The 27,285-nt window shown below is 43.0% G+C and overlaps 2 long non-coding RNA genes across 4 annotated transcripts in view; both read right to left on the reverse strand.

Annotated features, from left to right (window-relative positions):
- Nucleotides 1-27,285, reverse strand: part of LOC139359053 (uncharacterized) — a 351,645-nt gene that overhangs the window by 87,157 nt on the left and 237,203 nt on the right. The gene's annotated exons all lie outside the window — the stretch shown is intronic.
- On the reverse strand, nt 12,106-14,491 carry LOC139359055 (uncharacterized). Its single transcript, XR_011614620.1, has 3 exons — nt 13,857-14,491; nt 13,476-13,563; nt 12,106-12,288 (listed from the first exon to the last, which is right to left on the reverse strand). It is a non-coding gene; the product is annotated as an uncharacterized lncRNA (long non-coding RNA).

Consider the following 27,285-nt stretch of genomic DNA (forward strand, 5'->3'; position numbering starts at 1 on the left):
CCCAAAAGTATCTACAGATTCAATATAATCCCACTAAAAATTCTAATGGCCTTTATTGCAAAAATAGAAAATATAATCCTCAAATTCACATGAAATTTTAAGGGACCCTGAATAGCCAAAATAATCCTCAAAAAGAAGAATAAAGATGGAGGACTCATACCTCTCAATTTCAAAATTTACTGCAAAATTTACAGTAATCAAAATAGTGTGGTACTTTCATGAGGACAGACATATAAACCAGTAGAATTGCAGTGCAGAAATAAACCCAATATCTATGGCAAATTTATTTTTGACAATGTTTCCAAGACCATTAAATAGGGAAAGAATAGTCGTTTCAACAAATGGCACTTTGGCAACTGGATAACCACTTGCAAAAGAATAAAGTTGGACCCCTACCTCATTCACAAAAATTAATTCCAAACGGATCAGAAACCCAAATATAAGAACTAAAACTATAAAACTCTCAGGAGAAAATGTAGAGTAAATCTTCACAATTTGGCAATAGATTCTTGGATTTGACACCAAAAACAACAAAAGGAAAAAAATAGATAAATGGGACTTCATCTACATTAAAAATAGATGAAATTGACATTGTCGAGAAAATGACAGACAGCCCACAAAGTGAGATGAAATATCTGCAAATCATATATCTGATTAGGGTCTAGTATCCAAAATATTGAAAGAACACTTTCAACAAAAGACAAAAATTCCAATTAAAACATGGGCAATGCATTACTGGGTATATACGCAAAGGATTATAAATCATTCTACTGTAAAGACACACGCACACATATGTTTATTGCAGCACTATTTACAATAGCAAAGACTTGCAACCAACCCAAATGGCCATCAATGATAGACTGAATAAAGAAAATGTGGCACATATACACCATGGAATACTATGCAGTCATAAAAAATAATGAGTTCATGTCCTTTGCAGGGATGTGAATGAAGCTGGAAACCATCATTCTCAGCAAACTAACACAGGAACAGAAAACCAAACACCACACGTTCTCACTCATAATTGGGAGTTGAGCAATGAGAACACATAACACATGGACCCAGGGAGGAGAATATCACACACAAGGGCCTGTTAGGGGGCGGGGGGCAAGGGGAAGGATAGCATTAGGAGAGATACCTAATGTAGATGACGGGTTGATGGGTGCAGCAAACCACCGTGGCACATGTATACCTATATAACAAACCTGCACATTCTGCACATGTATCCCAGAACTTAAAGTATAATAATAATAATTTTAAAAAAGGGCAATGGACATGAACATACATTTCATGTACAAATAGCCAAAAAGCACACAAAAGGTTAATCAACTTAACTGGTCATTAAGGAAATGCAAATGAAAACCATAATGAGATACCACCTCACCCACATTGGAATAGCTATAATAGAAAAAATAAAAGGAAATAACAAGTGCTGACAAGGATGTAGAGAAATCGGCACCTTCATGCATTGCTGGTGGAAATGTGAAATGGTGCAGCCACTATGGAAAACAGTTTGGCAACTGCTCAAAATGTTAAACATAGAATTATCTTATGACCCAGCAATTCTACTTCTGGGTATATATCTAAAAGAAATGAAAACATATGAATACCAAACATGAATGTTTATAGCAGCATTTTTCATAAAAGCCAAAAGGTAGGAACTACCCAAATGTTCCTCGGTGGATGAATGGATAAACAAATTGTGCCATATACATACAGTGGAATATTATTCAGCCATAAAAAGGAACAAAGTACTGCTACATGCTACAAGTTGGATGAATCTGGAAAAGATTATGAAGTGCTCACTGTAAAATGGTAAACCGTATGCTGTGTGAATTCCACCTCAATAAATATGATCATATCATTACAGAGATGAAGATAACCAGTTAAAGGAGGTAAAAAGTGGTTGCTTCTGGAGACCAGGACTTGGAGTGGTGGAGAGATTACCAGTAGGGAACTATCACTTCCTATTTTAAGTCTTTGCATATATGTATTGATTGATTTGCATATTTCCATATTTTTATTTTAACTCTGTGCATGTATTACTTCAATGAAAAAAGTTTGAATTATTTTTAAAAGACAAGTGTTCCAAGATGGTGGAAGTACTGGCAGTTCTCTGTGATCCTCAGGAAACACCTGAGAATGAGCCCTTCTTTGACACACGTAGAATAACCACTCTCCAGAAACCTCTGCAGAAGTGAAATCCAAGGTTGGCATTTGGCAGGCAGGGGACTGTAAATGCCAGATTGTGAGCTGGAATTCAAGAGGTTGATGAAATCAGATCCCCGAGGCTTTTGTCCCATGGCGACCACCCAGCTAAAGCCGCTGAATTCATCATGTCATCGTCCTCACTGTGAGTCTGGATTCCTTCCTGACGTTCCATTAGGTGTCCTCTTGTAGTGTCTTTTGAGCCTGTTCCAAAAGTCATCTCAACACTTTCTGGATAATAAACTACACACCCAATACATCAGCAAGACTTGCCAGTCTTAATTCCAAAATATGTGTCCAGCGGGCTCTGTTTTCACCATCTTCACTATCAATTCTTACCACTACTGCCACCACAAAACCAAATTATTTATATTGGGACACGTGCAGAAGCCCCCAAGTGCTGCCCCCCCATCCACACTTACCTCCAGCTCAGCCTCCACTCACCAACCACAGTGATGCTTTAATAAAACTGTTATGTCACACTCTCGCTTGAAACTTTTCAATAGATTCCTCTTCTTCTTCAAATATTCCCAAATTCTACCCGTAGCTGACAAGGCCCCACATTATTTGGCCCTCTCCAGTTTATTCTCTCTCTCCTTCTTGGCCCTCTCTTTTTTCCTACTCACCCCAGGACCATCACTCACGCTCTTCTACTCTCCAGGATGCAAGTTCATCCCACAAACACCTGCCCCGTTCTCCCCTGGCTGACTCCTTCATGTCCTAGGTGAAAAGGCACGTGCTGGGGAGACGCTAGCCCCACCCCAACCAGCTCAAGTCTGCTGCTGCTCAATGTACTGCTTTTCCTTAGTAACAGCCTGATATTAATTAGATTGTATTTAATTACTAGTCTGATTTCTCTCTCTTTCACTAGACTACACACTCCATGAATAAGGGTAAGGACTGAACTACTGTTCTTCACCCCTTAACACAGGGTTTGGCACATAGTAGATGCATCAGAGATGCAACTGAATTAATAAATGCATGAATGAATGAGTAAAGATTACTTCTCCCTCTTATAAGGAAAAAGACATTTGTGGTTGAATGTCTACTACATTTACAAGTAAAATTAAAATTTTTATGTATAAGCTGCTTATAAATCTTAACCAGGATGAATAAAGGCATATATCGTAATGCCTAAAGGTAGGAAACTCATTAAAAATGAGGAAAAACACTTTAAAATAGAACTCTCACAATTGTATGCACCAGTGCATCTGTTCCAATCACAAATCACCAGTTTGAGAAAGTGACAAGTAATTCTGATGCAAGTATTTTTAATAAAAAAACTTATTCAAAAAGGTTAAAACCCGAGGTAGCAATAGTTTTGGACTTCAGAGAATAGTCACATCATTAACACAAGGTTGGGTCACAAAGCCCGCAGTGAGTTGCTGTGTGATTTTAAATAATTCAAGGGGCTGCTGTATCATTCTGGTTGGTCACTGAGAATGCTACACATGTAAAGCAAAGTGGAAAGTTCCCATCGCAATGACTTTTTGCCAGGAGCGTTTACCATTATGGCTCCCTCATCTTTTCGTGCTCCAAATTCTTCCTGATACAGTCAGACTATAGCTACGTATTAGCCTTAAGTTAGAATTTGACAAGAATTTATGATGCTAACTTTCCAGAGGAGAAATACTGAGCCCTGGGTGTGCAGCCAGGGCAGCTCCAGGATGAGGCACAAGCCCACTGTGCCACTCACACCCTCTGCCACGTGTGCCCCTGAACCATGTTATATTTGCATAGTGCACATTTTGGAAGGTTTTTAATGTCTCCCCAAAGTCAGGAATTAGGAGTTTCAGACCTCACCTCTCCAAAAGCGAAGAAACCAAATTTCAGAAGGTTGAAGTGTCTTGTCCACAATATCCAATCCAGGTCTGGAGCTAGCTAGGACATTCAGCTTACTCATTTATTAAGCTAGTAGGTAATGGGTGCCTACTAATTCCAGGCACTATTCTAAGTTCTCAGGAACACATCAGTTTTTTTGTTTTTGTTTTTTTAAAAGACAACTATTTTTGCTATCATGGAGTTTATGTTCAAGCAGAAAAATATGCAGGTTGTAATTTTAGTTTTTTGACATATCAAATTATTTTGAATTTTATTTGAATGCAAAATTCCATGGTTATTAAGTAAAATTATCTTAATAAATTTTCAATTTTTAGATTCTAGAAATCCTAGAGTTTCAATTTATGATGGAGAAGTGAAATAGAATACTTTCTAAATTTCAAATACGGAGGTCAAGATAGGCCTCCGTGAGAAGATATCTGAGTAAAGAGGTGTGAGAATTGCGCTGTGAAGGTCTCTAGAGGCCCATCCGAGCGGAGCCATAAGGCCCTAGTTCAGACATAATAACTGAGGGGTGGGAATGAGGATTACTGACAGTGAGGTTGGTGGAAAAAGAACCTGCTAGTCACATATTTTGGAAGTAGAGCTGACTTGTCTCGTCAATTAATTGGACTGGTGGTTTGCACTTTCTCCAGAAGGTGTAGAGATGATGTTTGAAACAGGTTCAAGGCACTAGATGGAGACACCTGATGAAATATCACTAATGAATCCGGACTCAGGCCAACATGGAGCCGTTTGGTGGCTGAGAAAAGGAAGGAAGCCTTTGCTGAGCAGAAAGAGAGAGGGAGAGAGTCGTAACAGGGGAGGCCAGAGAAGGAACAGGAGCTAAGACTGCAGAGTTTTGTAAGCCACTAGAAGGCCTGTGGCTTTTATTCTAAGGGAAATGAGGGGCCAGTAGAGAGTTCTGACAGAAAGATGCATGGTCTGCCTTTGGTGTTCACCAGGCTGCTAGGTTGATGTCAGTCTGTTAAGGACAAGCATGGAATAGGAAATCCTGTGAGAGGCAGCTGCAGCAATCCAAGCTTGAGATGATGGCGGCTTGGACCAGCATGTTGGCAATGGAGGTGATGAGAAGTGGTCAGAATTCAGATGTATTGTGTTTTATGGAGACAAAGGCAACAGAATGTGGTGATGGGTTGGATGTGAGAGAAAGACAGGAATCAGGGATAGCCATAATGTTTTTGACCTGAGTAACTAGAAGCATGGCATTGCCAAGCACCGAGGGGGATAAACTGAGTGGGCAGGTTAGGGGAGGAGGAACAGGAGGTCAGTTTTAGACGAGTTAAGGTTAAGATGCCTGCCTGAGAGATGTCCAGGATACTGTTGGATGTACAAGTCTGGGCTTCTCCAGGCACCCGCTGGCTGAAATGCTAATTCCTTGTGCAGTGCTCATCTAAGCTTGCTATACTTCTCCATAGCCACAGCTTAGATTTCTCCAGAATGAGAAGCACCGTAGTGAAGCTAAATTGTGCTGCTCTCAAATCTGCGCTGGCCTTATTTCCAAGAAAAATAACCAGTCATCCTGCATTTCACCTAAGAAGACCTTTAATCAAGGAGACTCCTGCCCACCTTAGTATGGCAGAAATCCATTTGCAGAACTTCAGACACAGTGAGAAATGGAACTTAATACACTGGCACTGTAATTGAATGTGGTACCATTTCTCCAATACCTACAGTATATTTAATCATTTTCCTACTCTATCAGGAGGATGAAATTTTGTTTTTTGTATCCTTGTAAGACAAAATTTTAAAAATCTGGTGAAGATCAAAAGTAGCTGAGTTGATCCAAAAGAGCCACACTCAATGCATCTAAATAACCTCGTCTTTGGTTAACAAGGAACTGATGCCAGTGGAATGATCATATTTTAAAACTTCCCCTATAAATGTGACATATGCATCCCCATGTGTCAGCATAATCTCTGCTGAAAACATTTCAGTGAATGACGAGTTGATTGGCCCCAATTTGAAAAGCATAGTGTATAAAAACATAATTTCAGGGGGCCAACATTATGACAGATTCTATATTCTGCTCATACACAGAACTGGTTTGAACTGTTTTGAGGATTCTGATAGTCTGTAAATGCCTGCAGCCAAGAAACTTGGCCAGATCAGAGAAGGAGGAAATGGAAGGAAGGAAATTCACAACTGTTGGGCAACTATTCTCAGCCAGGCAATGCTTGAGAGAAAATGGCAGGGCAAGGGGACTGATAGATAATCATTGTTTTCACCACCAAAGGAACAGCAGCATAGAGATGAAAAGAACACTGGTTTTGTAAATGCAGACCCCTCGTGCAAATCCCAGCTCTTTTTCTTACTGTGAGATGTCAGACAAATTATGTCACTTCTCTGACCCTTGACTTTTACATCTGTGAAAGGAGGGTAACAATAGATGCTTTCTAGATAGCTGTGAGAATTGAACTAGGTTTTATTTGCATATTCTCTTTCTCTCTCACACACACAATGTGCTTGACTTATTTCTAACCTCAATGTATTACGAATGGCATGTTAGTAGGGCTCCAATATGATACGGAAGATATCTGAACCACACAGAAGGTGTACACCACGGTGTAGAGGACCGAAGAAAAAATGAAAAATGCAGGTCATTTCTGCTAAGATGCCATACAGGGTATTGTCAGTCAACAGCTTAGAGACTTGAAAGAATAAACAAAGCCCAACACAGGTCTTTGTTTTCTGTCCACTATACATGTCAGCCACGTTGGAGCTCTCTCCTATGGTCTCCTCATTCATTCTAGTTGAGTGTGTCTCAAAACCTATGGCCTCAGTTAAAAGCCACCAAAAGAAATTCTGATTTAAAATGTATAAGATATATCAGTGAAAAGGTTTCCTGATTATTTGGGGGAGTGGAAGACATAAAAAAAAAAACTTTGTAAAAATTCCTCCACAGTTTTCTATCCATAAACACCTTGTCCAGTATTAATGAGAAGCATCCTAAGAGAAGTCTGCTCTGCAAATTGCTGATTCATAAGGGATTTTAATTCCTTTGTTACTTTTTTTTTTTTTTTTTTTTGGCCTGCTGTGAAAACAGGAAGGACAAGGACCAATTCCAAATCCTGGATCACAGCAGAAAGTCCAGAAAAATGGATGGCATATGGAGGCTGGGGATTAAGCAGGAAGGTGAGAGGGTAGCGAGAATCAGAACCCTGGAGAGAGAGAGAGAGGAGGAGCCAAAAACGAAGTAAGTTGGCTTGCCGATCCCATCCCAAGGGGACCTTAACTTTCAAATGAGAATGATGATGCCTCTGATTTGCTCTTTAAGCAAATATTGATTGGGTTTTTCAGAGTGACTCTAATGTGACAAATTCCATGACTCTCTGCTAGAAGCAAAAGTGGATAGATTGGCACCTTTTCCATTGAATTTGCCATCAAGCCGGATGAAGAAATAAACAGTAACAAGGGAGGGGAGGAAAGTCATTGCTCAACTCTTCCACAATTTTTTTTTTTGCACAAGTCTTCTCTTGCATAACAAAATCATCTCAAGAAACAGCGTCTGTTTTGGGGGAATTGAAGAAAGAAACCCAAAATGTGAGACTGCGGCATACTTGCTGAGTATGAAGTGCTTTCATTTTAAAACTCTGATCTACCTACATACGGTGAACCTCCTTGGGAAAGATGGGACACATCTTGTATAACAAGGAGGACCTCCACCGGGACCCACGCAATGGCATGCGCTGAGCAGAGGGACAGCTCAAAGCCACATGCAGGCACACCAGTGAGAGGTACGCTGCAATAGATCAAGGTCAAGGATACAGGTCTGTGGTGCTAGCGGCTCCAGTTTAATCCATGACCAGAGAAGGCATTCAAAACCTGGGCTCTATGCAGTAAAGTCTCTGTCATGAAGCAACCTCAAGCTGCCTCCTGCCTGGGAGAGGGAAGGAAGCACTTAGGACAACTTTGCTCTGGGCCTTAATGGACAATACTGTTTGTCATTGGTGCACTTTTCCTTGGTTTCATCTTTTCCTGATTCTTTTGTCATCAGAGAGTTAAGATTCAAGAGTAAGATCAGGTGTGAACTGAAGGAAAAGAAGTCACATATAGCCTGAGTCCCATGCCAGAGAGACAAGGGTAATCCTTGTGACTCACATGTCCCCAGCCCAGCCACCCAGGGCTCCCTGCACACAAGGAGCAATGCCCCATAAGGGGCACGGGAGAGAATCAGAATCTCCTGGGGAGCTTCTCTTGGCAAGGAAGGGAATGTATACTTTTCACTTAGCAAACTAGCTGCGTGCACACACACACACAAGTGTGTGTGCGTTTTCGCACCTTCTGTATTTTCTACTACAAACATATTATTTTGACATCATAGAACCACAACAAGTGTTATAAAGTGAAGATGAGCACCTAAAACACTTAAACCCTAAGGTATACTGACTTACTCAGCTAACCACACTCAATAATTTTTTGAATTATCTCTCCCACTGTTTCTGAGGTTTGAACTGTTCAACGAACAAATGCTGCTCACTGTTCACTGTAAAATATTCATTTATTACCATTGGGTTCTGAAGCAGATGCAACCTGTCTTCACATTACCACATCCCTTACTATGGATCCATTGAAAAGCACTACATAGTTGCTTTTGTTTCATCCTACTTAAACCCTCTTAAAGCAAATGTCAAAAATTATTTTGTGAGTTTAAAAATGCACTGATGGGTATATACCCAAAATAACTAAAAACAGGGTTTCCAAGGGACACAGTTGTACACCCATGTTCATAGAAGCATTGTTCACAATAGCCAACGATGAAAGCAATACAAGTACCTGCTGACAGATGACCCAATAAACAAAATGTGATATATGCACACATGAGAATTTTCAACTTTTGAAAGGAAAGAGATTCTGACACATGCTACCACATGCATGAACCTTGAGGACATCATGCTAAATGAAAAAAGCCAGTCACAAAAAAAGACAAACACTGTACCATTCCATTTGGATGAGGTACCTAGAGTAATGCCATTCACACAGACAACAAGCAGAATGGTGGTTGCCAGGGCCTAGGGGTAAGGGGGAATCAGAAGTTTTGTACAATGGGTGCAGAGTTGCAGTTTTGCTAGATGAAAACAGTGCTGGAAACTCATTGCACAACAATGTAAAGGTACTTAACACTACGAAACTATATGCTAAAAATGGTTAAGATGGTAACTTTTATGTTATGTGTGTTTTACCACAATTAAATTTTTAAAATTTAAAATGTATAGTACAGGGCCAGGTGCAGTGGCTTACACCTGTAGTCCCAGCTACTTGGGAGGCTGAGGTGGGAGAATTGCTTGAGCCCAGGCAGTCGAGGCTGCAGTGAGCCCTGACTGTGCCACCACACAGTCTGGGTGACACAGCAAGACCTCATCTCAAAAAAAACAAAAGTAAAAATAAAATGTATTGGGCCAGGCATGGTGGCTCATGCCTGTAATCCCAGCACTTTGGGAGGCTGAGGCGGGTGGATCACAAGATCAGGAGTTCAAGACCAGCCTGGCCAAAATGGTGAAACCCTGTCTCTACTAAAAATACAAAAATTACCCGGGCATGGTGGCATGCGCCTGTAATCCCAGCTACTTGGGAGGGTGAGGCAGGAGAATCACTTGAACCTGGGAGGCAGAGGTTGCAGTGAGCCAAGATCGTGCCATTGCACTCCAGCCTGGGCAACAAGAGTGAGACTCTGTCTTAAAATAATAATAATAAATAAATAAAATAAAATGTATCGTATAATTTATCATTCTATTAAACAAAAAAGACTTTAGGAAAGAGGTAAAATTTCAGCTGGTACCCTTGGCAAAGAATGGGGCTGGGAGAACAGAAGTCTTGGGAAGGGATTCAGAGGCAAAGGGAGCAACACTGAGAAATCCATCTGGAATCCACTGGCATGCTCCCAATCGATTTTTGATGGAGTGAGTGTCTCTAAGGGCTGGGAACGTCCTTGTGTGAATGTACTGTCAGCAGAATGCTGGCTAGGACTGGAGGGGAAAAGGCTTTTGAGGGAGTGAGGGTCTTGAAGCTAAAGGGATAGTTTTAGGTGTGGATGGACATGAGGGGTGATAGTGACCGTAGGGGTTGGATGAGAGAGGTGACGCTGTCAGAGCAGCGGGTGAGAAAAATGAAGTTGGCAGCTGCATGAAGGATTGACTGCAGGGAGCCATGCCAGAAGCGGGAAAGCCGGTGAGGAATGGATTGTAATTATTGGTCTTGGAACATAAGCATTTCCTTGCCATTAAATTGATCTGACCACAATAAGTCACAGTATTTACCCAGTCCTACAATAAAATGGTACAGTATTTTACAGTAACAAGTCTCCAAGGAAACCCCAATATTAAAGTCCCAACAGATGCAAAAGGAAAATATTGAAGAAAGGGAACCTTAGAAGAGGGTGAAAAATGGAGGAGAAATATAAAGACTAACATATAGGGAAATATATTGCAAAACCACTTTGTATTGGCAAACTAGAAATCCCTTTTTTTTTTTTTTCCAAAAACAGCTGAACTATGTAACACTAGCTAAGGCAACATATTAACATATCACACACTGATGAGTATTTCTTCTGAAGATTGTGGAATAAGCAAAAACTATAATAAGAGAGAATCATGTGCATTAAAAAGAAGCACAGAAGAAAGAAAGCATCAAATATTTCATGGAGGAGTAAGGGTCCCATTCCTAGTGGAGCATGGGGTATGAGTGAGGGAGAGGCAGGGAAAAGTGTGTGTATGTACATGCGTGTCACACACATGCTAGAGTGCTACAGGGCTGGTGGCTGCATATGGCAGAAAGTACAGGGTAGAGCCCCAGACCAAAGGACAGTGCGATGGTGCTGACTTACATATAGACCTGATTGTCAAAGATATTTGCTGGTGAGAATGAGCTTATTAAAGAGTATGGATATGGCTAAAAATAACTTGTATTTAAACCTCAGTTCAGAACACTTTTGCTGTGCCTTGGACAGGCAACTTAACCTCATGAAGTCTCAATAAATACATGTCTAAAATAAGATGAATGCACTTAGTTGAGATGATTAGAAATAATGTACATAGAGTGCCTGGAATAGTGCCTGACACATAGTAGGTGCTCAAACAAACAAACAAAAAAAAAACGGTAACTATAATGAAAATAATGTGGTATTACTTATATATGCATATATAAACTACTACTGATCATTTCAAGGAAATTTACCTTGTCATATGCCTTTTCAACAAAACGCATTTCCTGAGCATCTGTTGTATAGAAAGTGTTAGGTGCTGAAGGGATGTAGCACATCTCCGCCTTTCACAAGCTTAGAATGTACCCAGATATACCAGTATATGTACTCTTCAGAGCCTCCTATGTGGATACCAAGATGGTCAGGTGCACAGGTGAGAACCTCAGCTGATGGAGGATGGGAGGACTCGAGTCACTGTCTGCCACAGGCCCAGGCCAAGGTCAAGGACACCCTGTGATGTGCAGTGCTGCCCCTACCGGAAGGAGGGCTCGAAGACCCTGGGGCCTCAATTCCCACAGAGTCAGAGATGGACCCACTCAGATTGCTCAGCCACCATGCTTCAGAAAGTGGAAAAGAAGAGGAGCAACGTGAAGAAGTGAGTCCTCAGATGTAGGAGGGGCGGCCAGCTGACCCACAGAGGAAGGCTGTCAGCTGGGTCTCTCTTGGCAGCACCGCCACATCCCAAACCCACAGGGAGTTCCCGGCCACAGCAAAGAGTCAGAGGCCTGAGGGTGCTGCTACCAAAAGAGAAGATAGTTGTGAAGAATGAGTGAGTCTCTCCATCCCCACGGCCCACAACACAGTCATTTTGATCTCCTTTTTCAAACAGATATTCAGCAACCTCCGGGGGCCTCTCTCATGGACCGTGTCGCAGTCAGCCAGCTATTTTCATGTTCTGCAGCTGCACGAGCTCACCCCTGTCGAGCTCACTCCCGTCACGTTGGATGCCTCCACCTCTGTGAGGGAGGGCAGAACATCAGGGAAGACAGACATCGAGCAACACAGAATGCCATGTGGTGCCGCTTGGGGCACAGTGACATTCAATGGGGTGGCACGGAAAGTCATGAGGATGGAGAGGCTGGAAAGAGGCTTCAAAGGGAAGATACTCACAGATGAGGGGCATGAATAGAGAGGGCAGCAGGAAGACTGCTGGGGGTTCATGTGGAGGAGGAGGAGGTGGAGAGGGAACAGAAGAGCAGGTCAGGAGCCAGTTCTCGAAAATACAGAACATCAGGCCCACTCTGTAGACAATGGGATTGTTCCTGTCACACAGAAAACGAATGCAGGATTATTCATTTGGCAACTGCAACTCAAGATGCTGCAGGGGAATTCTTGTCTCTCCCCCATTCTATATGCACCTCTGCCTCCTGAATTCTTGTCTCCCCTAATGATACCACCACCCACCCATTTCCCTACATAGAAACTCGGGAGTCATCCTTCACTCCTCCTTGTCCTGGTCCCCTACATCCATGCAGACACTCATCCCTCTCTACACCAATTTCTCTAAATAACTCTCAGCATCCTCTCCTCTTCTCCACCCCTGCTGCTACTATGCCCATTCAGGCCCTCACCCCTTCTTGGGTCAATTTGCCTCTAACTTCAGTGTTACTCAGTGTATTCTCTGCATTGTCCATCTCCTGCCACCAAGTTGGTTGCTCTCAAATTCAAAAAGAGCCAGGATGCCGCCATCTATTCACACAATTTCACCAGCTCCCTATGGCTTTCATAAGAAAGTCCCGGCGTGTCTTGGGAGACCCTTCAGGATCTAGTGCTCACCTATCTCTCCTGTCTCATCAACCATTCTCCCCGCCCCCAGACACCTTGTGCTCTGGCTTTATCAAACTCCCTGCTGCCTCTTATACCAAGAACGGGCCAGGTTGCTCCCACCTCAGGACCTTTGGCTTGTGCTGTTGTTTTCAGACCAATGTCCTATTCCCTCCATAGTCTTGATTCACTCAACAAGTATTTCCTTCCTCCTGAGGAAAGGAATCCAGACACACACACTGCCTCTTACATGAAGTGCCTCTGACAGCTCAGGCTGATTTAAGTTCCCCCCTTCTCTCTCTCTGTGGTGTACCCTGTGATCTTCATAACAGCATGTATCACACTGGGCAAACCTGTAGACTAGCCTGAGAGCTTCCTAAGAGCAAGGACTGTTTTATCCAGCCCCATGTCATCAGCATCTAGCAGGGTATTTGATTCATGGTGGATGTTTAATAACTGCTTTGCATTTAATGTATGAATAATGTAAACAAATGATAAATACTTGTGCCAGGCAGAAAGAAAGCTTGGAATACTTGGGTTTTATCATCTGAGCTTCCCTCTAAATGGTAATTTCTAGAAGTAAAATAGAGCACAATATGAAAAGAAGTTTCACTGAGGCCTAGGTGATTTGGCGTATTGTACATCACCACTTTTAGGGTCAGATTATAAAGGTGGAAATACTTACGTGCCCACATGTATTTGAGTTCAATCTGCTCTCACCATTCTCCGTGTTATTGAGGTTAGTGTGCCCCGCAAGTATTTCAGTTTGGCATCTGTGGGGAAATTGAAGTTATCTTGCAAGTAACCCAATATGTCTGCTCAACGTCTTTTGTCTGTTCAAACTGGTGCCCCATTGAGCCCTCTCTCCCACCATTGCCACCAAATGCCCTTCCCATCCTTGGATGTAGAAATACACCAGAATGTCAGGACAGATCCTCTCCTACCATGCCAGGCTTTGAGCCATCCTGCAGTCTTTACAGAGCCAAAGGGCTCCCTGGATTGCCTCAAGTGCTTCAAAATGAGCCCAGAAAGACGAGTGGAGGACAAACATAACAAAAATATGCACCTGTAAAAATAGCCTTGTAATAACAGCCGCCCATGAGTGAGGTGGAAGCGGTAACAGATGGCTACGTCTGTCTAATTTTCCAATCCCTGAGGTTGTACCTCTCTGCTTCCTTTCCATCTCTTCTCCTGGAACACAGTTTTGGCAGGCAGTGGGTCCCTTAGAATCAACAGTATTATTCAAAGTCATTCCAGAATCTTACAGCAAACAAGGCCAACCTACATGCAACGTGGAATCAGAAACTCCAAGTTACAAACGTGAGCCATGCCCAAAAGAAGTCAGTGACCTTGTTAGGATGTCCCTTGCAATTTAGCAAAGGACATTCATTGAAGATCAAGGTGCCTTGTGAGTGAAAACAGGAGAAACTGCGCTCCGTTGAAAGTCAAGAAGTATTTAGGCAATATTATCTGCTGATGACCTGCCAGGTGACTGGGCTCAGATTGGCCATGCCGTACTAACTCCCACTGCTGCGTTGACCCACTTCTGACCCCCACCAGGGCATCACTCGTGGGCCAATCCGTCTCCTCACTTTGAAAACAGTCTGCAACTTTAGGCAAACATTGACTAAAGCTCTTCCTCCTCATCAGTGTTCCCTAGAACAGACTCCCAGTGTCCTGAGAGTTATTGATATTTATAAATATTTCACAGTGAATACAAAATGTAAAACACAATGTTTTCAGAATCACTCAAAATTATATTTGAATTCTATTCTTACAACTTCCTTGGGCCACTAATTTAAAGAGGTCGTGCTTTGAAGCATTATACAAATAAAATATTTAATATATTTCTTAATACCTAATTTTCTTTACCACAATTATATAGCATAAAGAAAATGGGTTTGATCTTCTCACCAAGCACCACACTGATGCCCTCACATCCCCGCCAGGTTATCCATACAAATATTATCACTTTCTATGAGCACCAGGAGGTAAACAAATTTGGGAGGTAACAGTCTAAGGAAATTGGAATTAATATGTCAAACATTTGATGTGCACTTACTAAGAATGGTGCTAGGTCCTCTAGGAGCATGTTATATTGATAAGGGTATTAACCCTGCACTCACAGAACTGCCCATCTAATGAGGATGAGGAAGCCAGTAGCCCTAGTGCCCAGCAGATGCAACGGGTCAGGGTGAACTTAGAGAACACGGAGTTCATGTAGAGAGTTTCATATTCCTCCTCCCCATCCTCACCATAGTCCTCTGATTTGGGTATTATTACATCTCCAAAGGTGGGAGAACAGAGGCCCAGAGAAGTGACTCAGCCAAGGTCACACAGACTAAATCATCAATTGTGCATGAGCCTGAGTCTGCCTGACTCTATAGAGCCCACAGTCTTTCTCCTAACCAGTTCTCTGAACCAGTTACTTCTCAGAAAAAGTATTATAGTAACACAAAATGCGGAGGCAACTAAGCAAGAAGGAGAAATCCATTTCATTGAGGTTGTTGGTATAGGTATCAGAGAGGGCTTTGTAGAGGAGGTGGCGTTGGAGCTGGGCCTTGAAGGAATAAGAGTTCAATCCAAAATTCATAAGAAAGGTAATTTCAGGCCAAGGAACCTGGAAGGGTGTGAGGTTAGTGAGCTGGCAGTTAATATGGTATGTTTTTGAAATGCAGGGAATCTGGAGGGATGGAGCAGGAAATTAGCAAAACAACACTGCCTGCAAAAGGCACAATGCACCAGTGATGGTGTTTTCTGCCTAGCAACCAGGCAAGCACATCCATCCTCCAGCCTCCTTCACCACAGACTCTCCTCTAGCTATTTACCACTAGTTCCCACCTTCCTCTTGCCAAAATGTTTACCTCTCATCCTTTCTTCCTATTCCAAGCGATTTAATGAGTGTGTAAAAATCAGAAGTCTTTAAAAAAGAATTCAGGCCAAGTGCAGTGGCTCACACCACCTGTAATCCCAACACTTTTGGAGGCTAACAGGGGCGGATCACTTGAGGTCAAGTGTTTGAGACCCGCCTGGTCAACATGGTGAAACCCGTCTCTACTAAAATTACAAAAATTAGCCGGGCGTGGTGGCGGGTGCCTGTAATCCCAGCTACTTGGGAGGCTGAGGCAAGATAATTGCTTGAACCTGGGAGGCAGAGGTTGCAGTGAGCCGAGATCGCACGACTGTACTCCAGCCTGGGTGACAGAGACAGACTCCATCTCAAAAAATAATAAATAAAGTTAAAAAATAAAAAAGAATTCAGTTGAACTTGCACAGCATTTTTTTTGTTGTCAAGCCACTCAAAACCATCTGTCTCTAGCCATCTGCAGCAGATACTTTCAAACTCCTGGAGGAGCCTTGGGTCACTGTGACCTTCTGCTCTTTCCATGAGACACACATGGGGCCCAGACAACCTGTGAAGTCTACCCCAGAGATAAGACTGGGCATCTGCTTTACAGTTACATAGAACATATGGATCCAGGCACAAGAGAAAACTTCCATCCTCAGGTCATGACTTAGGGGGGATCTTGTGGGAAGAAGGCACCCAAACGCACTCTTTTCTAGATCTTTGCCAAGGTCCAGATCATTCCCAAAGAAGAAGCAGGGATTGCTGTAGTGAGGCAAACCATACCATGTGCTCCAGATGAAAACAGCAAAAAGAGGCGGGTAGGGTGGGTGGGTGGAAATAGAAAGGCACCACCTCCTGAGAATGATACTGGTCATGAAGGTATAGGGAAGGTAAAAGCAAATGTGTGGCTACTGGGCTGGTTTCCCTGAGAATTCTGGGTCTTTGTATCACTCGGTTCTTAGGAGAAATCCAATAAATAGATGGAAAGCCTTTCCTTCTTTAATTCCCCAGAGTGGAGCTGAGACAATGGCCTACATGCACTGCAGCCTAAATTATTCATCAGCCTAAGAGTATTTGGTTCCAGAAAAGCAGGGGTCTTTAGTGTGGTGGGGGCGGAATGAGATTGTAGAGGATTTCAGAATGAACAGGAGTGAAGGCATTCAATGAAAAACATGTAAAAAAAGGAAATAATTGAGAGAAGAAATAATCTAAAAGAAACATTGGTGAGAGGGTGGGCTTGAGGGTTTGTTTTCCTTTTTTTTTTTTTTTTTTTTTTTTTTAGCAACTGGAGAGGTTTGATCATGTTTGAATACTGATGGCAAAGAATCAGTAAGAAAGAAGCTGTGGAAGCCCCAGGAGCAAGGCTGCCGGATGGAGGGAACCCCTGAGCAGGTGGGAGAGCACAGTGGAAGGTGTGTGCTTATGGAGGAGAAGGGAAGGACAGTCCACACCACATTGAAATGACTGAAGAATGTGAGGATGGATGAAGACAAGCTGATGGACAAGTTGAAGACAAGTTGAAGATAAGTTGATGTGAGGATGGATGAAGACAATGGGAGCCTGGACAGTTGAGCCAATTCCCATCTGATATCTTTCACTTTCCCAGGTGGGTCAGGAGGCACAGGGAAACTGAGGAAGCCTTGAAGTAAATACGGTGGCAAGTGGAAGAGAGATGACTGAGACTCACAGAAGAATGTTCGCCCTCAGCTGAGGTTGGGGATCATGGACTGGTAGCAACTGCAACCCAAACAGTGCATGATTTCCTCCAGCCATGCTCAGCAGGCCAGGTTAGGGGCAGGAAAAGGAGATGCAGATTGACCAAGATTGGCTTCTAGATGGATGGGTGGAGAAGGCATTAGAGGGCAAGAACACTGAAGACATTGGCAAGGGAATTGTTGAAATGTCTTCACTCATTCAACACGTGTTTACTGAGTGCCTGATACACGCCAAGATTTAGCCTGAGCCTGGAGACACAGTGGTGAGCAACACAGGCAAGGATTGTTCCAGTACTGTGCAGTGGAGGCAAACAAGAAACAAGAAGATAAACAAGGAAATCAGAATTTCAGATGGTGGGTAGGGGCCATGACAGACATGGTGCGACAAGGAAGAGCCTGCTGTGTTTGGGGTCATCCAGGAAGACCTCTCTGAGGAGGCTGAAGTGATCACCCCTAAGGTATAGGCAGGGTGGGGAACAAGGGCAAGTCCCTAGAGGCTGGTAGGTAAGGAGGCTGACAGTCTTGCAGTGGCCCAAGAGAGTGGGGACACTGGAAAGCCAGGAAGCTGAGGCCAGAGTGGTGCATTCATTGCACAGTCTCAGCAGTTGAGCTGTTCCTGGACCTTTAGTTGAAAGGATGATACTGGGGCTTGGTATGTTTTCTCTGCTTTTCTCAGAATTGCAACTAAGGCCCAAAGCTGAGCCCAAAAGTCCTAAGAACTCAACATTTTAAGTTTAGAAAAACTTTCAGTTACTGCACAGGCTTGCTGAGACATGTCCTTGCCAAGAGGGCAATAACAGCACAGAGAGCCCAACAACTCTGACAGCTGCTGGCTATGAGGCGGGAGACATCTGCCTTGTCACCTTCATTTAGTTCCACTCATCCCTGCCCCATAGAGGGGAGAGAAGACTCAGAAGAGAGAACCACAACTCTCCTCCATTCTAAATGGGGACCAGCCTCATGGGCTGGCCTATGCCAGGTACCAAGGAGTCCTTTAGAGGGTAGACAAAAGTTTAGAAGAGATAGGACTGGAATGAGCCCAGCCTGAGACCTGAGAGTGACTGCACTGTTATGAGAGTCATGCCGAGAAGGGGCGGAGGAGGTCCACTCTTCAGTGGTAGCACTTTGGGAGAAGAACTGCTATTTTATGTCTCTAGCCCAACACGTCTGGACGCCACAAGGACTTATTTTATGGCTTTAAGACAAAGTGGCTGGAGAAGAGTGAATTGGCTACCTTGTTCCTTCATCATCCAACAGGGGTTTATCTGGCACACAGGATGTACTCAGTTCTACAGCAGGCACTGAGGAGACAGTGGCGGGCACGGCGCGCAGATCCCCACCTTCCAGGCACTTAATGGAGGAGAGAGATGCTAACACACCCAAGGAGATGATAATTTTGGTTCTGATGTGTGCCCAGCATCAGGATTGAGAGTGGTATTGGGGACAGGGAGAGGAAGGAACTCTTGTAGTTAAAGTGACCAGGGCGAGTTGGCATTTGAGTGGGGAAATGGATGGAGCAAGGGGTGAGCTCTGTGGATGACTGAAAGAGGAGCTCTCTCTGGAAGAGGATGCTGTGGGGGAGGGAATGAGCTTGGTAGAGTTGGGGATGGCTGGAGTAGCCTGAGTAAGACGGATGTGGTAGGAGATGAGGGCAGAGAGGGGCCCACCCCCGAGGCCTTTCCAGACATGGTAAGGCTTTGGAGTTCAGTCTTGGTATGAAGAAAAGTCCTGGAGGGTTGACACAATGTGACACTTTTTTTTTTTTTTTTTTTGAGACAGAGTCTCGCTCTGTTGCCCAGGCTGGAGTGCAGTGGTGCAATCTCTGCTCACTTCAAGCTCTGCCTCCCAGGTTCCCACCATTCTCCTGCCTCAGCCTCCCGAGTAGCTGGGACTACAGGCACCCGCCACCACGCCCAGCTAATTTTTTGTATTTTTAGTAGAGACGGGGTTTCACCGTGTTAGCCAGTAGTCACGATCTCCTGACCTCGTGGTCCGCCTGCCTTGGCCTTCCAAAGTGCTGGGATTACAGGTGTGAGCCACCACACCTGGCCAATGTGACACATTTTTAAGACATTCTTCTGGGTACCATGGAAGATGGATTATGCCATATAGGGCAAGAGCAGAAACAGGAGGCTGATTCCCAAAGCTGCATCAGCCCAGGTTGAGGACTGTTGGGCCTGGAAGCAGGAAGGCAGAAGAAGCGGTCAGATGGGGGATAGATTGGGATGGTGAGTCCTGCCATGTCCTGGTCTGTTGAAGTAGAAAAGAAGGTAAGATCCCAGGGTGGAAGGTGAGTCACACATGCTTGAGACAAAGAGACGGGCAGCAGGACCAGGGGCTCCCTGAAAGAAGGGAAGTGACCAGGAAACATGGTGAATGAGTGAAGATCTGCAAGGGACTCTGAGAGCAAGGAGGACCCCAACCCAAATGAGAGCATCCACTTGAGAGCAAAGGTTTCAGTGAGAGCCAAGAAATGGTGAAACTTGCTATAACTAGGTGAAGAGTGTACATGAAATTGTTTGCAACTAATAGAGGTTCCACAGAGCACAGCGGAAAAGTTTAGAAGAAGAATAATTATATCAGGTCCAGGGAGAAGGAAACACATGGCCACGTGAAGAGGACAGTGACCAGAGGACTTTGTTCAGCTTGTGTGAAAGACATGGATGAGTCATGGGGGAAAGAAATGACCTAGAAATGTCCACAGATCTGGACTCTGAAGTCTCTGATGGATTGGAGGAATTGGACCTCTCTAGAAGAAGCCGGCTGCTCCTGGAAATCCTACACCAGGTGGGCTGGCAACAGGATTAGTTGGTTCTCAGGAGCTACCCTGAGTGCTGGAAATAATATTAGCTCCAGATGGATGGGGGCCTTTCTGGATGGAATCCTTCACAGCTTGTCTTAACTGTGACTCCAAGGGAATACATGGAAAAATGGCATCATGGATTCTAAAATAACTCCAAGTCAGATCATTGTATATACTTTCTCTTTCCTTTACACAACCCTTACTCACTTCTCAACCCACAGAGATATGATTTCTGCTCACTCCATTTCACCAAAACAGCTCTTGCCAAGTTCTCTAGTGGTCTCCATATTACTTGAGCCAACAGACCTTTTTCAGCCCTCATCTTCCCCAACAACTCAGCCCCGTTGGCCACACCCTTCTTGGTGAAATACTTTCTTCCTTTGGATTTCTATAGTGATGTCACCCTCTCCTAACTGTGCTCCTGCCCCCAGCTACTCATTGGCTCTACGTCTCAAATCCTCATTTACATAGCCTGTAAGTGTTGGGGTGCCTTAATGCTTGATGGTAGGCCCTCTACTCTTCTCAATAACCTTTCTCCGAGGCATCTCAATCAGATCTGTGGCCTCGACTGCTTAATATAACAGAGGCATGTAATGAGTGCTGCAGGAGTGTTCAGTCGAGTACTTGACTATGGCATGTGAAAAGTAGCTTGATTTGGGGTCACTGTTATTCAGTGGAAAATGTAACCTTGGGACAGATAATGCAGCCCACATTTGAACTCTGGAAGACCATTCACTGGATTGAAAGACCGATAGGTACCAATAATTGCTGTTTATCCTTCATCAAAATTACCATTATTCCACAAGGTAAGTGCTTGTCTATACATTACAAGCCCTGTATGTATTGCCTATGCATTCACTATGTATTAGCATTTCCTACATTCTATCCATTCCCTTTATTCAAAATATTCACGCTTACCTTTTACTCAGCAGTCCACCAGGCTTTCCCATCCTCAGTAGCGTTTATTGATTGCCTTCAGGATCTATAGTAATGTTTAAAGCACTATAATCCATCTCTATCCTCAAAGATCTTGATGGAGTATTACAATAAGCCTATTACTTATTGTTGTCAGCTTTTCTATCAGCATCAATTAGAAAGGCATGAAGGGACCATATGTTGATCAATTACTTTATCAAGGGAACAAGTATGGAAGAATCACTTGCAAATTATCAGCAATCATTAATGCATGCAACTAAAAGGAGTATGTTTTATTTTTATTTTATTAATTTTTTTTTTTTTTCTGAGGCAGAGTCTCACTCTGTTGCCCAGGATGGAGTATAGTGGCACGATCTCGGCTCACTTCAACCTCTGCCTCCTGGGTTCAAGCGATTCTCCTGTCTCAGCCTCCCAAGTAGCTGGGATTACAGCCGTACACCACAACGTCCAGCTAATTTCTTTATTTGTAGAGACGGGGTTTTGCCATGTTGGCCAGGCTGGTCTCGAACTCCTGACCTCAGGTGATCCACCTGCCCCGGCCTCCCAAATTGCTGGGATTACATGTGTGAGCCACTGCACCTGGCCTGTTTTACTTTTTAAAAAATCCACAATATAGCCAACTCTCTTGTATACACAAAAACAGTGATCTGCGGTGCATCTCATGGCAACCATGCTGTTCAGCCTACTGATATTCTTTAATGAATTGTCTGCTTTGTTGACATCTGCACTCTGCAATTCCAGAATTGATCATACATTTCCCTCATAAGCCCACCTCCTCATTTCCATTAATTTTACATACTGTCTGCAGAGATAATCCGCTGTAAAGGAGGTAACACTCACCTCGGAATCAGAAGTCCTGGGTCCAAGGTCTGACCTGTAATTCACTGGGTCATGCAAAAATCTCATTTTCTTCATCGCTATATCTGCCTGAATAACCCTACTGTCTCTCCACAACCCTCAAAATAGGCAGGTGGTAAGAGTTATTACTTATTAGAAGAAGCTTTAGAAATCCAAATATTTCACCATCGTCCTTGATCAATGGAAGGTTTAAGAGAGACAGAGTCATCTATTCTCAGTAGCATGGACTGCAGGGAACTACCTCACCGAAGACCCTGTTGATTTATTACATTAATTTATTCCAGTTTGTGTGCGGAATATTAGACATGCCTAGCTTCAGGTCTCAACCTGAAGCCATGTTTCATCCAACTAGATCTTCAGAATTATCCTATGAGATAAGCAGGGCAGGTGGTACTGTTTTGATTTCACAAATGAGGAGAGGTTCAAAGTTTAGCAAACTGAACAAGATCACACAGCTAGAAAACGGACAAACCAGGGCTTCATATTTCAAGCTTTCTAATCCCTAGTTCTTCACCTTCCAACACTTCTAGCCAGAAGGGAGAAAGCAGTTCTTAAGTCCCTTTTCAGTGCAAAGAATGACAATTTAATAACCCGAGAGAGTTAATGCACCTTCCAAAAGATTCATTTCTCCCGTGTTCACAAAGAGTCAGGCAGAAATTGATTTAGAACAATCAGGAGAAGACTCAGTAAGCTTCATCTACACAATAAAAATAATACACTTAGCATTCTCATGTAACTTCACATTTTGTAGTTATTGACAATAAACAATTAAAAATTTATCTCATGGATAACCAGGTGGCTAGTATAGTTATTTTACAACACAAAACACTTAGACAGGCTTCCTTTTTATTGGGTAGAGATGATTTAAAAATCAATTTAACAATGCCACTTTAAATGTACAGAGTTTCAAGCCTCGTGGTGGTGGGATACGTCCTGGAAATTTTGGGCATTTAATTTACAATAAGCCTCAATAAATTGCCCTCATGAGATGTCCCTCATGACCAGAGGTCATACATACAGGCTGAAGCTTAGTTGTAAACAGACTTCACCGTACATTCTAGCCATTTCCAGCTTGAGACACAGGAAACTCCTCTTATCATAACCAAATGCTGACAAGTCCCTTTGACTTAGAAAGTGACATACAGTGAAATGGACCCCAGTTTAAATTCTTCTCAAGTTTGCACGGAGAGAAAGCAGTTCCAAAGCAGCCCATTAGAGGTATTTGTCTGCATGCATAAGACATTAGGCAGCCTGACATGACTCGATGTTTGCAAAGGGAAGGATGGGTTTGAGGCAAGAGGATTTTGTATGTGCAAAGTGGTACAGGCCAAAAGAGCCACACATGTAACTGCTTTACATACAGCTGGCCAGGTCTTTGCTTGGCTGCAACTAGCTGATTTTTTATGAATGTTAAGTTCATGGGCAAATGAATAGATGATCCAAACCTACCTTTTTAATTACAAAATGCTTTTTCCTCCCCCGCAATCAGAATTCTACTCATTTCAGCACTGAAAAAAAAATGTAATCATCGTAATTCCTAGTAGCTTGCTTCTGTTTCCGCTTCAATAGATGCCCCGTAGATGGGAAGTCACATAACAGCTCCATGTCCTATCAAGTTGCTTCCACCCGAAAACAGCTGCAATGCTTATCTAATTAAACCCCAGCACCAAACTGTGAGCTTCTGCATCAATCATTAATATTGTATTTTGGATCATTTTAAATTCTGACTGGGGTAGGTGGCTCCCCACGCACTGGTCTCTGAAGGAGATTTTTCAAATAATCTTTAAGTGGCATTGAAAAAATAAAACAAGCTTCCTGCTGTTTGAGGAAAGCTCTGCCATCCTGCTGCACCCTGATTAGCTGTTAACACTAATTGAGAGATGAATATTGCTTATTCCAAAAATGCTAAAGATGGGTTTTTTTAATTATGAAAAGGAAAACGCAGTTCTCCTCACCTCAAAAATGTGTCTGTGGCTCCTTGCCCAAATTCTAAACAGCGCCAAAAGAATGGTGGTTTCTGGGTCTCTGGTCTACAGTTTGCAGAGTGATTATCCCGAATCACTTCTTTTCTCTAGGTGGCCCTCCAGAGTTAGTGAACCGTGACCTCCACGTGGGATTTGCACATGCGAGCCCTGCATCTGGAATGCAGAAACACTCTTCACAGAACTCTGATGGCCCAGAAATATTCATGGAAATCTCTGTCCTGGTAAGGCACATGTTGATGTACTTAGGCTTAAGCTCATAAACCGAGAGGAACAGTTTCCTACATCCCTCTTCTAATGACTAAAGCCAACGGCCTGAGCCAAATGGGACAATTTAGAAAAAGAGAGACTGGCGAAAACCAAATGAATCTCTGCTTCCTTCTAGCATTCTAGGAAAAATACCAAGCGGCTGTGCCAACATGCACTGCTTGTCTTTGTTAGGAAAATACACTCAAAATCAGGGGAATCAGTCAGTCCCAGGTTCAGGAAAGATGTATGCAAGAGGGACTCCCTGATGAGGAAAAATCGACTACAAAAACACAGCATGCACCCAGCTCAGCATAAACACAGCTTAAAAATCACAAGGAACTAGGAAGAAGTGCAGAATCCCGAGGTTCTCATTCTTGTTCCCATAAGCCGGGATTGGCTGAGACTTAGCCAGGATACCACCTGGCAATACAGCCACATCAGCTAAAGAGATGAGGAACCTGAGAGGAAACAAATGTGAGGAAGAGGATGATTCAAGAGGACCAGAAAAACAAGGAAAGGACAGAGGTCCTAGGATATTCACTGCAGGGAAGACAGGCTGAAAGATTTAGGAACCAGTTGAAAGTCAACATGCTGGAGTCTCGCGAAGGGTGGAGTCAGGGATCTCTCCTGCTATTATTGTATCAGCAGCCTCACAGCTACCCTCAAACCTGAAATTTGTGTTAGATTTATACACAGTTGATAGAGTCCTGCCCATGCTACTTTCCTACTATCTCTGTGTTTCCTAGAACCAAGGCACACCCCTCCTCATGGCTCTCCCACTGCCATCACATTCTAAGCATATGTCCAGTCCTAGGGAGCTATAAGACCTTGAGTGTATTGGTGAAACTCTCCAAGTCTCATTTTCCTCATCTGTAAAATGAAAATAGTGGAATATATTTATTCTACTAAAAAACTGACATTTTTAGTACTTCCTACATATCAAGTTAAATGTGTAAATGTGGGGGGTTTTTTGTTTTGTTTTCTTGTTTTGTTTTTTGTGGGGTTTTTTTTTTGTTTTTTTGTTTTGTTTTGTTTTGTTTGAGACAGAGTCTCACTCTCTCACCCAGGCTGGAGTGCAGTGGCGCAATCTCGGTTCACTTCAACCTCCATCTCCTGGGTTTAAACAATTTTCCTGCCTCAACCTCCCAAGTAGCTGAGATTACAGGCACACACTACCACACCTGGCTAATTTTTGTATTTTACTAGAGATGAGGTTTCACCATGTTGGCCAGGCTGGTGTTGAACTCCTGACCTCAAGTGATTCACCCGCCTCAGTTTCCCAAAGTGCTGGGATTACAGGCATGAGCCACTGCGCCCAGTCAAATGTGTTTTGATATATTAGTATTATTCTTGTCCTACAGCACAATGTGGAAAATGTTATTTCCATTACGCAGATGAGAAAATGCAGGCCACAAAACTTTCCCAACGCTCCCAAAGTCATCCAGCAAGAAGTACCAGAATCAAAATCTTCTTATCCTTGCCAAAAAAAAAAGAAAGAAAGAAAACATAAATAAAAGTGGAACAATAAGAATAATAAAAAAGAGTGAGGGAGACAGACAGAATCTGGAGGTACTATAAGAAGAAGAAACCTAAATCTAATTTATCTCACTTTGAATAAAGGACAATTTGTAAAATTTAGCAGTAAAGACTGTAATATGCTTGAAATTTAATAGACTTGAGAGATGTAATAAGAACAGCCTTTTTTGCAAGAGTTTATTTTCTAATAAACAGGAATCAGGAAATTTGCCTCTGGGCAGTTTTTCCCCACAACTAGTAATTGAAAATGTGAAGTTAGCAAACAATTCCTTTACAACAAACATTGCTCTTTTATTCAATTGTTCATGAAAGAGAAACATCTATTGATTCCCATCTATGCGCCAGGCATCGTGCACTCCATTTGCTAGGCATGCAGTTTAGAGCCAGACAGTCTGGTATCTGAGCTTTAAAGGCCAAGAATCAAGTGTTTATGTCTGGCATGTTGTAATTAATTAAACCATTTTTCTGCAATAATTGCAGGGTCTCAGAATACAATGCGTTTGGTGACAAACTCACTGGATTCAAAGAGAAGTTGCTGTGGGATTTCTGCAAGACCAGAGTCTTAGAGGAGACGGTGCCCAAGTCCAACTTGTTCACTCTTGGAATGCCGGGCACCAAACATGGTGCCTGGTCCACTGCAGACAGTTGGTTCTTCCCACGTGCCATGCATTTGACTCTCTTAGGGAACTCCTTTAAAACAGAGGTATCAAGCACCCGCTCCTCCCCAGAAGATGCTCATCCTGTTGGTGGAAACAGGACCATGATGAGATTTGTTTGTATTCTCCATGGGTGAATTTTTTTTTTTTTTTTTTTTTTTTTTTTTTTTGAGATGCAGTGGCATGATCTTGGCTCACTGCAACCTCTGCTTCCCAGTTCAAGTGATTCTCCTTCCTCAGCCTCCTGAGTGGCTGGGACTACAGGTGCGCGCCACCATGCCCAGCTAATTTTTGTATTTTTAGGAGAGATGGGGTTTCACCATGTTGGCCAGGATGGCCTTGATCTCTTGACCTTATGATCCGCCCCCTCACCCTCCCAAAGTGTTGGGATTACAGGCGTGAGCCACCACCCCTGGCTATACATATCCAGTGACAAGAACCACTCAATGTGAGCTTTATGCATATTTTTCAATGTATAAAAAAGTAAATCAGGCCAGGTATGGTGGTTCACACCTGTAATCCCAGAACTTTGGAAGGCCAAGGAGAAGATTGCTTGAGCCCAGGAGTTCTAGGCTACAGTGAGCTATGATCTTGCCGCTGCACTCCAGCCTGGGTGACAGAGTGAGATCCTATCTCTAAAAACAAACAAACAAGAAAGAGTGAACTAGCATTATTAAAGTAGGTAGATACTATACTTTTTAAAACCATGTGACACCCTTATGGGTATAAATTCTAAAGCAAGAAAGGGATAGGAGGAAGTGTTGGATTAACATTATGTGTAGGGGCAATATATACTATAACAGGATAAAAATCTTACTAGAAGAGGGAAGGAACATGGAATCTCTTAGGGTGAACATGAGGACCTTTTTTAACACCTAAAATAAAAGTTTAAAATAACATTTTTTTGGCTAC

The sequence above is a fragment of the Macaca nemestrina genome, chromosome 16 (genome assembly GCF_043159975.1).
Source record: "Macaca nemestrina isolate mMacNem1 chromosome 16, mMacNem.hap1, whole genome shotgun sequence".
NCBI classification, from domain to species: domain Eukaryota; kingdom Metazoa; phylum Chordata; class Mammalia; order Primates; family Cercopithecidae; genus Macaca; species Macaca nemestrina.